We start from the raw sequence: 15140 nt of genomic DNA on the forward strand, positions 1-15140 counted from the left end.
GATTTTCCTTGCACCCCAAACACCCCCCGCCCTCTCTGCAATCTATCATTCTCATCATTCCTTGCCTAACTTACAAAGAGAAGCTTTATCCCACCACCAAGACTAGAACATGATTCCTGGCGTGTTTTCTCATGGTTTTTATGCCTTTTCTGCCCAACTTTACCTCAGCAAAGCTACATATTATATAATACTCTTTCCTTTACTCCATCACCATTTGGATCTTTTTCCCAGGCACATTTCTACTAATCAAAATCCAGCTCCCATGTTTCCACCCTGGGAAAAGCCTTCAGAGTACCAACCTGGTCAAGTCTTACTCCCCAATGCTGTCATGAAAATTCATACAAAACCCTATGTGTCACAACAAACCCTAGTATTGAAAACTACAACTTTGCTCCAGAGAACTTTGCACAATGTGTCATAACAGACAAATTTTGTGGCAATGAAGACAATGATAAAAACCATCAAGTTTTAAAATAATATATTACTAAAATAAACACCAGGACCTAACTCTTAGGTAGGGTAGAACCCTCTCCCTGTGTCTCTTTCTGTGTCTCTCTGTGTCTGTCTGTCTGTCTGTCTGTCTGTCTGTCTGTCTGTCTGTCTGTCTGTCTGTCTGTCTGTCTGTCTGTCTCTCTCTCTCTCTCTCTCTCTCTCTCTCTCTCATACACACACACACACACACACACACACACACACACACATACACACACACACACACACAATCACACACTCTTCTAAGATTCCAGATGGTCATTCTGGGAAGCATCCATTTAGTTCCCCTCAGTTCAGGTGAACATTTGAACCATTATTCTTCTTGCCAAAGATTAATAATTTCACACATTTCATGTTTAAAGAGCTCGGTAAATTCTGGCCAAAAGCATAACTGCTACTTCCCTTTCTTTCATAACATAATGATCTTCCTGTTGAAATATTAATCAATAACTAATTTCATAGTTGGACAACTATTTTTAATGGCCTAGTACTTTGGAGGTATTGTTACACAAGTCTTCAGAACATTCCCTGAAAGACCTGTCACCGAAAGGGCAGATTCATTTACTTGTCATCAACCTGAGCCAAAAGCCTCATTGCACTAATTAAGGAAAGATGCATTTGGGTCCTGGTTGGTTCAGAACTTCAAAGTCTCATGAGTGGACCTGAAAAGGAGTTCAAATGTATTCATTCAGTCAAAGACATTCACCCAGTATTGAGCTAATGATGAAGCCATGGGCCATGGACTACCTGTCTCAGTTTTTCTGTTCAACAAATTGATTTTACAAGTACAATGAATGTTGATCAGTATTGCCCCTTCCCTTGTTCCCCATCTTTCACAACCCCATTCATATCTCAGTCATTCCTTTTTCTTGGCTTTTCTTTTTTGGTACTGGCAATCAAACCCAGGAGGTTGCACCTACTAGACAAGAACTTTGCCATGTTCAGTGGCATCCTAACCCCTCGGTTATTTCTTAAAGTGACATATCTACCCAGTTCTGGTGATGTAGTTAGAAGCCAGGGGTTTAACCAGGTTTTTTCTTCCCATGAGGACATTTGCCTCATGTCTCTGTCTGCCTCTGTATTGATGCTTTCATGGAGTACCCTGAGCCTCTGAGAAACAACCGCACATTCATCTGTTTTCAAAGAATGGATGAAATTAACTGAATGGCAGACAATTGTTACATGACTCTTACAAAGGTTTTCATCCTTTGTAGAGAAGTTGTAAGCACCTAATGTTTAAGCTGATGTTAAGTCAGAATGTCTTAGTGACTTATTCTGTTCCAGGTGTCATTCTTTCATCCATGCTAAAATTCTCAAAAACAAAAAGCTGGGGGAATTATTTTTAAGTCTTTATCATTAGTCAGAGCAAAACAAACCTCAGAAATTCAGGGTAAATTGGGATTTTTAAACATAAATCTTTAAAAATCACAATTCATTCGTGAGCAAATATATGAAGGGGTGTAAGTTAACATACACTAGAGATATTGATATATCAATGTTTATAGCAGTGCTGTCACAGTGTCCAAATTATGGAATCAGTTTAGGTGCCCATTGACTGAAAAATAGATTAAAACAAGTGTGGTACATATACATAATGGAGCTATAAAGAAGAAATTTGGCCATGAAGAAGAATAAAATTACAGTCATTTACAGAAAAACGGATGGAACTGGAGATAATCATGTTAACTAAAATAACCCAGACTGATAAAGATAAATATCATGTTTTCTCTCAGTCATGGGATCTAAACCTATTATTTAAAATAATGGCATGTGTCAAATGAAGACTATTTGAGCATTGGGAAGCAGTGGATAAGGGGAGGGTGAATGGAAAGAACAAAATGTGGATTAATATGATCAAAGTAGCTTATACACATGTATGAAGATAGAATAATGAAACCTTCTAAAACAGTTTTAAAAAGAAAGGGGAGGGAGAAAACAGAGCAATAGAAGAGATGAATTTGATCAAAGCACATTATACACATACATACAAATATCACAATAAAATTCCCTCATATAATTAATACATGCTAATAAAAAACCATTACTTCCTGTCAACACTGTTGAAGAGCACCATTTTTATATTCTGCCACTCAATATTGCAAGGAAAATTATTTGTGTATCTATCTCTCTGTCATCTTCTTGTGATTAAAGTAATTCCATTAGGTTTATCTGATTTCAGAAGAATACCTTGATTAGGTTTGAAGAAGACTTTCCAACATATGATTCTTGTGACTTCTCTGAGCACAGGCTATTTTAAGTAGATTCTTCTCTTCAATCATAGAGTCACTTGATGAATCTTTGGACACACTTCCTATTTCCTAATTCTTGTGCATGTTCTATCATACTTCACCTTTGAACCTAAAATGCTCATGGCCCATTCTACGGGTAATCACACTGTGGAATCACATGTTCTTTTCTCAGTCCAAATTCTTCCATCTTGCTATATATAGTCCTCCTTAATCTTACTCTCTATTCTCTAAATGTTTGAGATCTCTCTTTCCATTCTTGGAGTCTTCCTAGTAAATTGTTTGGATTTATTCTATAAGACTTTCTATATCTTTCTATCTTGAGTTATAGTATGTCTGGCTACTTTTCCTACTAAACTTTAAACTCTTTGAGTACAAACCCAGCCTCGAGCCTTCTCATCTGTGCACTGACAGATTTCTAGATCTCTCCCTCTTTGCTCTGTTCTATATGACTCAATAAGTGATTCCTACCCATTTGAAGCTCCAGGGAAGTGTGGTCATCACCAAGCCCCGCCCTGAGGCTGACCCTCCAAAGCAAACAGATTAGCCAACTCCACAGGGCCAGCTCTGTTTTGCAAGATACCTTCCATGGCCTGTGTTTAGTTCAGTATGGCAGGGGATGCATTGCCAACCCCCAAATGTGATATTTGGATCAGTCAGTGTTAGCCAAGGGCTATGATATTGAAAATAATATTTGTGAAAGAAACACTACCTTTAACAGATATAAAAAGCTCCTAGATTCTGAGATGAATATCAATGCTTTGTCTCTCTGAGGGAATAAAAAGGATTTACTTTTTCTTTTCTGCAGATTTCATTGTTTTCTAAAATCAGACCTGGCTTAGTAGCTGTTAGAACACTCCCAAACCCAGTTTTAGTTTCCTCCATAGCTTGATGAGGCCAGACAGATGAGCTTCTTTGTTTTGTTTTCCCTCTGTTCTTCCCTCCCTGCCCCTGCATACCTTTTTCCTTTCCTCTCTTTCTTTCTTTAACACTTTTTCCTATTTCATTCTTTCTTTGTTCTTTTCCTCCCTTTCTTCCTTCTTCCTTAGATTCCCTTCAAAATCTACCATTCTGTGTTAGAAGATTGAGTGATATTTGAGGGTTATTAAGATCCTATTAAATTGGCACTGTGACCAAGAAACTTGAGAATCTTCAACAACTGCAGGAAAGCCTCATCACAAAGTATCTGAAAAAAATGACAAGTAAAGTAACAGTAGGGTTAGTTCTGGTTTTAGTGCAAAACCCTATGGTTGGGAACTCTAATGTATTGAGAACAATCATTTATTCTTCTTAATCTTAGTACTAAATTAGTCTTAACACTAAGAGGTGAAGAAAATCTGCTCTGACCTACCCTTACAATAGCTAAAAAGTAAGAAATTAAACAATTACTACCAAAATAATTAGAACCACCCTTCCAGGTGTTTTTTTTTCAATTTGCTCTTATTACTTTTTATCTAACATTTAAAACTCACAGTGAAAATAAATAATACACTCAGAACCAAATAAAGACAGCCTCATCAGTGAATTTTGACATCACCAAATCAATTCAAGAGCCTTTTCCTCAGGAACAGAGAGAAATGCTTTCATCTTGATTCATTAGAAAGAGCCCTCAAGTTCTCTCCAGAGATCAATAGGCCTGCTCCATACCAGCCACCACACTAGGCTCTAGAGACATAAAGATAAACAAAACCCTAAGATCTCTGTTATGGAAGAATTCTTGTTCTAGTGGGAAAGGCAGACAAGTAAATAATTCCAAATGTACCCAATGTGGAACAGTAGAAGCAGAGCTGATACTTGGGCTGGTGGACACCATGTACAAACACACAACCTGACAAAATGCTTCAACGCTCTAAACTCTCCTAGAAAAACCCCTTAACAGGTCTCCAGCATCACCTTTAATGCCATCATTCACCCTGGCCTCTCCTCACATCAGACTCCAAGATCTAGTGGGGACCTCAGAACTCTTATTTTAGAACATAATTTGTAACCATTCTGATTGGGCAGTGGTTGGGATGACTCCAGAATGGGAGCCTTTGTGAAGTACTGAAACAGAAGTTAGGTGAGAAAATAAAGGACATATCAAATATCCCATATAAACGATCAAGAAGGAAGTGTAAGGGAGAATTTGCCAATGGATTACACTGCTATCGAGACAGAGAGTCCCCTGCAATGGAAATAGAATAAGTCTAATGGATCATTGAGAAAATTATTCTGAGAGTTGCAAAAAAGTATAGGTTTCTGGGAATGAAGTTAAGAGTCTTGTATGTCTTCTACCTCTAGGTGATAGTCTTAATCAGGGTATAGCATGATGGGCTTTTTCAACTTTTGGGTAAGTAATGGAAAGAATATAAGTCTTGTTCTCTTTAAGATGCTTTTTCCCATTGGGTAGGTCCCCACAAAGAAAGCATAATAAGTAAGTTCTATTTGATATGACTGCAAATATCAGAACTTTATCTTCTAATTTTTTTATCCTAAATTCTTTTATCTCCTAATTCATTAAGTTTTATGAACTGCTAATGAACCGCCTTTTCTTTTACTTATTGGAGAAATAAAGTTAATGTGTGTATTAGATATTATGGCAGAGATTTCTTTTTTAAAGTCATAGCTTTTGCTTCTGGGAAATTTATGCAGGGACTGCAAGAATTGGAGCATGATTCTCTCTTCATCTTGACAATCTAACAGTCACTAGGTAGCACATGAGAGAGAACAGAGAAGCCATATTGTTCACATAGATATGTGTCCCAGTGCCTTACACAGACTCAGTGCTCAGGGCTCTTCTAGTTCATTAATCATCCCTTCCTATCAATCTTCATCTTTCTAAAATTCAGTATTATTCCCCTCCAGAAGATATAATTAATGATCTTCTTCCCCTTGGTCATTTTAATCACTATTCTCTAAAATAAATCTATTTTGCTATCATTTTGAGAAGTAGAAGCCAAGACTGGAGAAATTCACCTTTATTCTGATTAAAAGAAGTGTCCACAATCTCTGTCTCATCAAACTCATCTCAAATTGTGTTGAGTATATCTAGGGTATAATGGGCACTGTGAAATAAGCATTTAAATTCCAGACACAAAGAGATTTTGAGTGCTCCTCTGACTCTGAGCATTTCTACATAAATATCTATACTTCTACCACCTGCCCCCCCCCCCACAAGGATATTAACCTGGATCAGTATCTCCAGACTAAAACATTCCTCCAAAAGTTCTGAAAAGTGTTAATAGGTGATTCATATTCAAAAGTTATTGCTGATTAGTCAGTTATACCAAAAACACTGGTTATTCATGTCTTTCCTATGTGGAGTCATAAGCCTTGAATGTGGGTCTGTCCAGTGGGAGGGTCTCCCAAATTCAAGCAAGCAAGAAAACATTTGACTCAGGTCATCTCAAGGAAGTAGAGATGCTCTTGAGAAATTACTAACCTAAAGCTAGTCAGCCTTGTCCTACACAAGAAGAAGAGCATTCCTGCTGTCATGTTGGTTTTAAGTACATTGCTTTACATTTCCATACTCTGGATTCCATCTGATCTCTTTGGAAAATCATTCTATCATGATGCCATTTGGCAGTGGGTTTCCAAATCTTAACTTTTCACTAAATAGAAGGGCTTAGTAGGATTGTGATGAGAAATATCATTGTGACTGTGCATAATTTATAGGCTTCTCAACAAGATCACCTGAGGAAATTATTACTCTTCCAAAAAAGGGTGTGTGTGTGTTTGTGTTCAATGTCCTCTTTTATTTCTCAGGCTGGAAACACTCCTATCTGTTCCTACCACTTGTTTTCTTTCTCTTCAGGATGACAGATTATATATTCTGAAACTATTGTGCTTTTTCTAAACCTACGAAAACCTGCTTTTTATGATAATGGGATCTGTAATTGTTTGCTAAAAATTTTGTTCTGATAAAATTCTACGTTATCAGAAATGAAAGTCCACGAAGTTATATAAACGAACATTTGGCAAATCATGTTTTATGCTGTTATTTCTGTTTAGGAATTGGTCTTTCATTTTGTCAGGGGACATCTGCTGAATTTATTAGAAGTAGTTGTCTTGTCTTAAGGGATTGGCTACTATGGATGAATCCATTTGGTTTTGAGAATAATTTTAGTAGATTCTAGATGTGCTAGTAGTCTTCTGTCCCTCAGTAGATGAATGGATCAAGAAAATGTGATATATATATATATATACAGATATATATATATATATACATATATATGAATTCTATGCTTACATTAGAAAAAATGACATTGCCCTATTTGTAAGAAAATGGAAAAAATCATATGAAGTAAGCTAGACCCCAAAAAAACCATAGGTCCCATAATTTCCCTTATCTGCAATAATTAGTATATGTCTAGGATCATCTTAGCAGATGAGCAGAATAACTCAGTAGCCATGTACATATGACCATATAAGATGACGCTAAGTGAAATGAACTCCAAGACATGGACACAAGAGGGTTTTCTTTGTTGTCGTTTTTAATGTATTATGTGAATTTTTTGTTTCCTTCGTATGTTCTCCCCCTATGGTATATCTTCTGTTGTCACAGTATTTGAGTCTGGTACCCTGGCATTGTATATACCTTTATTTGAATTAGGAAAGAGAAAGGGAATGACAGAATGGTGAGACAAAGGACAAGGAAAACAAGGCAACAGCCATATACACAAAACTACGTGTTGGAAATGATCTGTACAACCTGGGGGGTGGGGAAGGGAAATAGAAAAATGAGGGATGGGGTAACAATTTTGTCAAGAAATGTACTTATTAACTTACTTATGTAACTGTAACCCCTCTGTACATCACTTGGAGAATTAAAAACAACATATAGAACAGACCATTTATTTCAAAGTGTTTATTCAATACCTACTGTGCTGTATGCCTAGAACCATGCTGAGGCTTGGGGTGTGACAGTAATGGAGACACCCAGATAGATGTTAATTGTGTGTGAGGAAGGGTCTGAAAACCAGGTAGAGCTTAAAGAAGAAAAGAGATTTGGCTGAATAGAAAGAGCCTCCCATTTTGCCTCAACCTCTCTCATCTTTCACCTTAGCCCCAAGTGAAATAAATAGTGTTAAGACTCCAGCTTGTGTTTTTGTAGGGCCAGAAAAGCTATTGAATACACTATGGATCTGAGAGATGAATGTCTTTTTGACAGGCTGCTAGACAGAGAACAATCAGTTGGCTGGTGGTTCTGACTATCACTAACAGCTCTCTTAAGTGTGACCATGGAGAAATGTCCTTCATGACACAAGGAGTTTCCATCAATGTCTGCAAAGAACCATATTACTGCTAGCTTAGTTTTTACAAGGCTGCACCAGTTGGGGTAGGAGAGGAAACAGCCAAAGGCTCAATTTTTTAAGAGAAAATGAGTTTCCTCCGAATGTAGTTTAGTAGTTGTCTATCTTAAAGGAGAAATTCCTTGGCTGACTTAATAAAAAAAAAGCTTACTAGGCTCCACTTAAGTTTCTGATCAAGTAGGTATGAGATAAGGACCCTAAATCTGTGCCTTGAATAAAATCCCTGGTGCTTCTGACGCTGAGGGAAGGGCCCCCCTTCTCTACTCCTATGAGAACTCTTAGCTACTCAGGTTGCTCTCAGGGAAAGGCAACAGGTAATTAGAATGCTTCGGACATGGATTTGGGGATGAGGAGTCGAAGGAGTTAACCGGATTGAAAGGAACTGAGATGTCTAAGAATTTATTCCTAAGGTTTTATCTCATATAACTGCACCATACTCTTGGCTGGCTAGCACATGTCAAAGTGAAAGGCAACTAGGAATCAAAACAGATCTTTTTTTTTTCTTCTGTGAAAAGTTAAATATCATATGCTCATCACCCATTTCGATGAGGAAATTGTCTATTGTCTTTAACTCGGGTATATATTTATAACTTCTTGTAAAATAAGATACTTATCCTATCTTTACTGTTGATATACTGGAAGTTTCTCTGCAGAGCCCTACTCAAAGTGGATGTCATGATTTTCATGATTTCTGTTAATTGTTATTTTCTTTCTTTCATACCATAAACTTTACATGTGATGAAACATGAATCACATGTGATGAAATGTAGGGTTGACATTGATAAGACTCACTGTACTCACAAACTGACCTGTTGAACTGAAACTCCTTTGCACAACTACTTAAAGATAACAAGAACAAAAATAACCTGAATGTCCCCCACTCTGAACGATTTCACTTATGTTTGAAGCTCCCGGTTAAAAATCTAGCATAGTACCTTAAGGGATTGAGTTACTTTATTAATATCTTTGTATCATTTACCCATATATTAAATGAGAGTCTAGAATGAGCCTCTGTCTATTTCCAATACTGTTAGCTTCATGGTGAATGAAGCCAACCAGGTAGATCTCTGGATAAGGAATGCTAGGGTGGGCAGAGCTGGCTTGTGTAGGGAAAGAGGGGGTCTTACGTCATAAAGTAAACTTGAATTCTCAGAGGAGCCTAATGGGAGACAATTGTCTAGAGCTAAACTTGTTCCCTGGGGAATTACCCTTACTGAAGGAGATTCAAAGAAAAGCAGAAAAAGCCAAAAGCTATGTACATATGACCATATAAGATGATGCTAAGTGAAATGAACCCCAAGATATGGATAGGAGTATTTTTTCTTTGTTGCTATTATTTTTAATGTACTATGTGATTTTTTTGTTTCCTTTGAAAGGTCTTCCCTCTTGGTATCACTCCTGTTGTCACTATATTTGATTCCTGTGCCCTGCATCTTGTATACACATTTCACTAATTTGGAGAGGGGAAGGGAAATAACAAGATGCTGAAACAAGGATACAGGTTGGTCCATTGTAACAATGAGATGTACAAAACATTATGTTGAAAATGAACTTTACAACTTGGGGGAGGGTGAGTTGGAGAGGTAGGGAGGGAAGGGATGGTAGGGGAAAAACAAAGGAGGAGGTAACAATGCTCTATAAGAAATGTACTCATTACTTTACTCATGTAACTGTAACCCCTCTGGACAGTATCTTTACAATAAAAAAAGAAAAGTGCCTCAGACTTCTTTACTTTTTTACAACTTCATTCTCAGAACCTCATAGAGCTACTAACCTGAGGGATCCTAAAATTCCTCTGATTAACACTTAATAAAATATTTCACCAAACTCCCATCAATTTCTATAATAACACAACTAGATCCTCCCCAAACAAAACCAGACTTGGGAATATAACCCGTAAAGGGTCAGTCCACTCAATGAAAATATGTTTATTCTATCTCCAGACTTGTTCAGACAGCAGTTGGGCTCATAATTCAGACTCTATTTTTGAGCTCCACTTTGAAGAAGAAACCAATTCACCTTTGGTGAAGAACTCATGGATAACAAGAATCACCTGTCAGTATAGAAGAGCAAGGAGAGGGAATGAAATGGCCTTGTGAATAATGGGCCAGATTTCTGGGGACAGAACAGAGAAGAAAATATAGGCTGCCTAGAAACCCTTGGATTTCAGATTTAATTATCATACTATTCCTGGAATAAAGAAATACATATCATCTGATATGGGCTTACAAGCTAATAAATATTTAATAGGCAAATAATGAATCTTGACATAAATATTTAATGGACAACATCAAGGTATGCAGGATGGAGGTTGTGCTGAGGAGAGGAAACTCTAGACAATGAGACAATATTGAGTTAGAACTTAAATGGAGATGAGTCCAAGAATCAGTCTCTCTGCGGAGCAACTGGAGCTCCTTTGAAGCCAGAGTGATTACTTAAATAAGAAAACAGATAGGCTGCTTTGCAAGATGTGAAGTGCCATGGAAATGACTAGAGGTCGTGTGTTCATTATTGCTTCCAGTATTTATTTGAAAGAAAGCATTCGTTTATTTACTTGGCAGAGGTAACCCCTGAGGGAGTTAATACGAGAAAACTTAAAATGGAGCGGAGAGGAGCTGAACCTTGCTTTGAGAGGTTACAATTATATTTGCAGGTATGTAAACTCAGGAAAGAGATATCTGTTCAAAGATAGCAGGTAGACCCAAGACCACCTTCCATTCATTTTTACAGGCAAGACTGCAATCGTGCAAATGCTAGGACTCTACGAAATGAAGGAGACGTGTAACCCCGTGATTATTGAGCTCATGAGATTCTAAGTCCAGTGACCAAATAGGTTGACTATCAGCGAGACAGGGCTAAGGACGAACAGTGGTAGCTTCAGAATCAATCAAGAAAGATTCCTGCAGGGAACAATTTCCAGGTCATGTCCTGGAAGTTGGCTCATGACATTGTAATAAGCTTTTTACCGAGCTCTTCTTGTTCAGTACAAAACCCCACCAAGACAGAGACACAGGAACATAAGGCAGGAAACCAAAAGGTGACAATTAAAAGGGTCTTGACGGTCAGGGCGTAAGATTCTGATGTGAACTAATAAATAATCATTAAAGACAAGATAGGCTTGTAATAGGAAATTGTGTGTGTGTGTGTGTGTGTGTGTGTGTGTGTGTGTGTGTATGCATACTTGCAACTGCACCCATATGCACAAAGGATTCCCAGCTCTTGCAATGGAATACCTTTGCTCTTTTGTGAAGTATAGAGCGGGTAGAAAGCAGAGCAGAGAGTGCTTCTAATTGAAGTTCCTTGAAGAATTTAAAAGCCACAACCAAAAATAGACTTAAGCCCCCTTTGCTCCTTGTTCCTTTCCACCATCTGTCAGCCCCACTCCCCTAGGGAGAAGCTCAGGCTGACAGCAGCAGAGCAAGAAACAGAGGTGTGGGTGGGGGAATTTTCTTTCTTTCTACCAGGCTGAGTTATTAATTAGCTTTTTGCAAGGTAGAGGAGCGCCAAGCTTAAGTCTTCTCACTTGACAAATATTGTACCAGAGAGAGCTAGCAGCCTACCCAAGGTCACCTGGCACCCTCATAATAGAGGTACTAAGTTAGATTTCTGGGGCCATCTGGGATTCTCTGCACAAACCCTACCACAGTCCCAGTCTCTTCTCTTAAGAGTAGGGGATGTTATAAATTTGGAGGAGTTGAGCCAGGAAAGCTCCCTCTGGTGGGTTTCCCTAGCTTCTTGATAAACCCAATATTTCTTAACCTCTTCTCCAAGGATGACACACTGTCCTCAGATGAACCCAGCCACAGATGCTATTTACTTTAAGTAGTACAATTCCTTCTAGCCCTTCATGCATAATAGACAACTAAGCCTTTCATCTCTAGGGCCTCAGGACCTTGGGGAGGCAGCTGGCCAGATGGATGTCCTGCCTCATTCACTAGAGACTTATTATCATCTTCTTTTATTTCTTCCACCCAATCTTGAGTTTGAGCTAGAACATGAAAGAAGGGGGCTGGAATCAGTCTCAGAGGAACCCAGAGCTCAGACCTGAATCAGAACCAGGATCCTCTCTAGCTCCCCTGAAAGACTAATAGGCATCACCACTGGGGACCGGGCAAAGTGAGTGGGTCTCCTTATGTGCCATCTACAGGGCTCTTGTCCAAGACCTGATGAGGCGCTTGGCGATCACCTGAGGCACTCTGCCACTGCTATGCATTGGTGCTGGGGAGCCCACAGGTGTCTGTCACTTTGCAGCTGTGTGAATGAAATGTCCATGGAGTTCCAGAGTTGGTTACAAGAAACATGGCACAGCTTGCCTCTCCTGTGTGTTTCCCTTGGATGCTTCCTAGACTGTGTTCTCCAAGCCACCTCTGCCTTCTCCCTTGGTCTCACAGAGTCATGATTCCCATGTTAGGCCATTTGTTCCTCTTCCAAACTCAGAGCATACAACCAATTCCATGAGAATGTGCCTTGGAGAGGGAGATAGTCCAATTACAGATCTAATGAGCCAGCTTTCCCCTCATCTCCCCCATCAAGGCATGTGTGACCCGGTGCTTCCCCTTCGCTGCTTAGCTGGTGGCAGAGGGATGGAGAGAGATCTCTGTTCGGCAGTTCAAACCCACTCACTGTAGGGCTGGAAAATGAAATGAATGGTATTATGTAATTAGGTCTTAATTATTTATCATTTTTGGTTAATGACTGTCACTTGCAAGTTAACACGTTGTAAAAACTCTTGAGCTGTGTTTATTAAATGTTAGGCGATCATTAGCAAGAAAGTGCCATCCTCCAGTGTTAATGAAATATCCGTAAAAGTCCATGACTATGAGCAATGTAGGACTTGGGGCCATTTGGGAGACAGTTACAAGGATTTATGGCTGATGATATATTTTTTTTTGGAATCAGTATTGCCATGTTTCAGAAAAGGATTGAATTGAATAAAAGTCTGCAATGTCTCTCAATGACTCTCAACTTGCATAGGGCAAGTGAACAGAGAGGGTCAGGTGTTAGAAGAGAGAAAAAGAATAGAGTCCTAAAAGATGACTTCTTCCTCAAAATACATCTCCTCAGGGTACAGTGTCTAAATATCTGCCATTACCAATCCATTCCTCAGACTATAATGCTATCTAAACTATGTAGATGACCCCCAGAAAGCAAATATCCTTGGGAAAAGTTCTCTACAATTAACTGAGGGAAAAATAAATGTGTCTTTGCAGTGGCCTTTATGAGGAATGTGAGTTCCAAATAATCAAATGAGCATTAAACCATCACAATATTGGTACAATAAGGACCAGCAAGCAAGAGTTAAAACCACAAGTGTGCCTTGGTTGCAGTCTTGAGGTCACGTTTAGAGAGGAGCATTAAAAAGCTAGAAGGGAACCTATTCCACTGGAAAGCCTTTAGGAAGGGCTAAGGACAGACCACAAAGGCAAAGAGGTAGACAATTATTTTCAAATCCCTCAAAAACATTCTGTGGATTTCTAAACAAACTTACTGCATCTCCACGAACTAGAAATCTCTTGGCAAGTTTTAAAGCATTTCAAAATGTAAGAATTGTCCAAGAATGGTACAAACGGACTCCAAAGAGACTGTGTTCACTCTCTCAACGAGAAACTTCAGAAGTGTTAAAATTGCATGGATTTGCTTTAATATCAGTTAATTGATTCAGTATTATTAAAATGACATTCAGTATAATTAGAATACAATTAGAAGTTGGGGGCAGTTAAATATCCCTTCAGATCTGGAAGTGAGGTAAAAAGTTATTAAAAGATAAAAATACGTACAGAAGATACAAAGAAGCTGGGCACCAGTGGTTCATGCCTGTAATCCTAGCTAATCAGGAAGCTTAGATTTGAGGATCACAGTTCAAAGCCAGCCCAGGCAGGAAAGTCTAGGAGATTCTTATTTCCAGTTCACCACTAAAATGCCAGGAGTGGAACCATAGAGCTGTGGCTCAAGTGATACAGCATCAAACTTCAGTGGAAAAGCTAAGGGACAGAGCCCAGGTCCTGGATTCAATACCTCATGTCAACACCTCATGACATGTACACACATGCATCTACACACACACACACACACACACACACACACACACACACACACACACACACACACATTCTCTCTCTGTCTCTGTCTCTCTCTTTCTCTGTCTCTCTCTCTCTCTCTTTCTCACACACAGAGAGACACACATAAGGGGGAGGTATAAATATAGATAGCTAAATAAAACCAAGAATTTTGAATAGCTTTCTGTTCATATTTGCATTTTGTTTTGTTATGATTTTTGTTTTTGTTTTCTTTTGAGACAGACTCTCACAAGCCTAAACGAGCCTCAAATCAAATGCTCCAATGTGTGTTCCTCTTGTCTCAGCCTCCCACCTGCTTGAAATTGCAGGTAAGAGGTAATAATCTCACCTCTGGCTGTGGAAAGGGTCTGGCATGAGCCTTTATCATGAATTAGCAGCAGAGGAAAAGCAGCATCAGCCTTAAGATTTCCCATAATTCATTCTGGTACCTTCAGTTAGTTCCTAATCTTGAGCCTGTTTCTCCATCTGTGAACAGGAAGCCAATCTCCATGGTCTCTTAGGACCTTTCTACACTTCCTAGGTGATAATTTGTGGTTCTAATGTAAAGTATCTCTGTGACCTCAGCCCACTGCCCAACTACCTGGGCATCTATGCAGGAAGCACAGAAAATGATGCCTGACTCTAGGCTGCCTCTCCAAGATGCCATAAGGAATAATGAGGCCGTTTGTCGCTCCTCCTAGCTCAGCATTGAATGTTCAATCACCATCGAGAGGCACTTGTATGCAGGCATTTCAGGTACATAATATAATATTATAGGCATAGAAAAGCATAAAAAGATTCGTAATTAAGATAAAGAATCAATCGACCAATCCTTTCTGTTCTATAAGATCAGCCCAAGTAAGTGGCAAATGGCTGCATTTGAGGTCATAGAGTATGTATTTGTGGATTTATATGTTTAGTGCAAAAGAAATTTACCCAAATGTTTACAAACAAGACCACACTAAAGCTACCAGCACAACAATGTTTATTGCAGCATTATTTACCATAGCTAAGATATGGAACCAACCCAGATGCCCCTCAGAAGATGAATGGAT

This window comes from Dipodomys merriami, unplaced genomic scaffold (assembly GCF_024711535.1).
Source record: "Dipodomys merriami isolate MVZ:Mamm:240054 unplaced genomic scaffold, mDipMer1.0.p SCAF_11, whole genome shotgun sequence".
Taxonomy (NCBI): Eukaryota; Metazoa; Chordata; class Mammalia; order Rodentia; family Heteromyidae; genus Dipodomys; species Dipodomys merriami.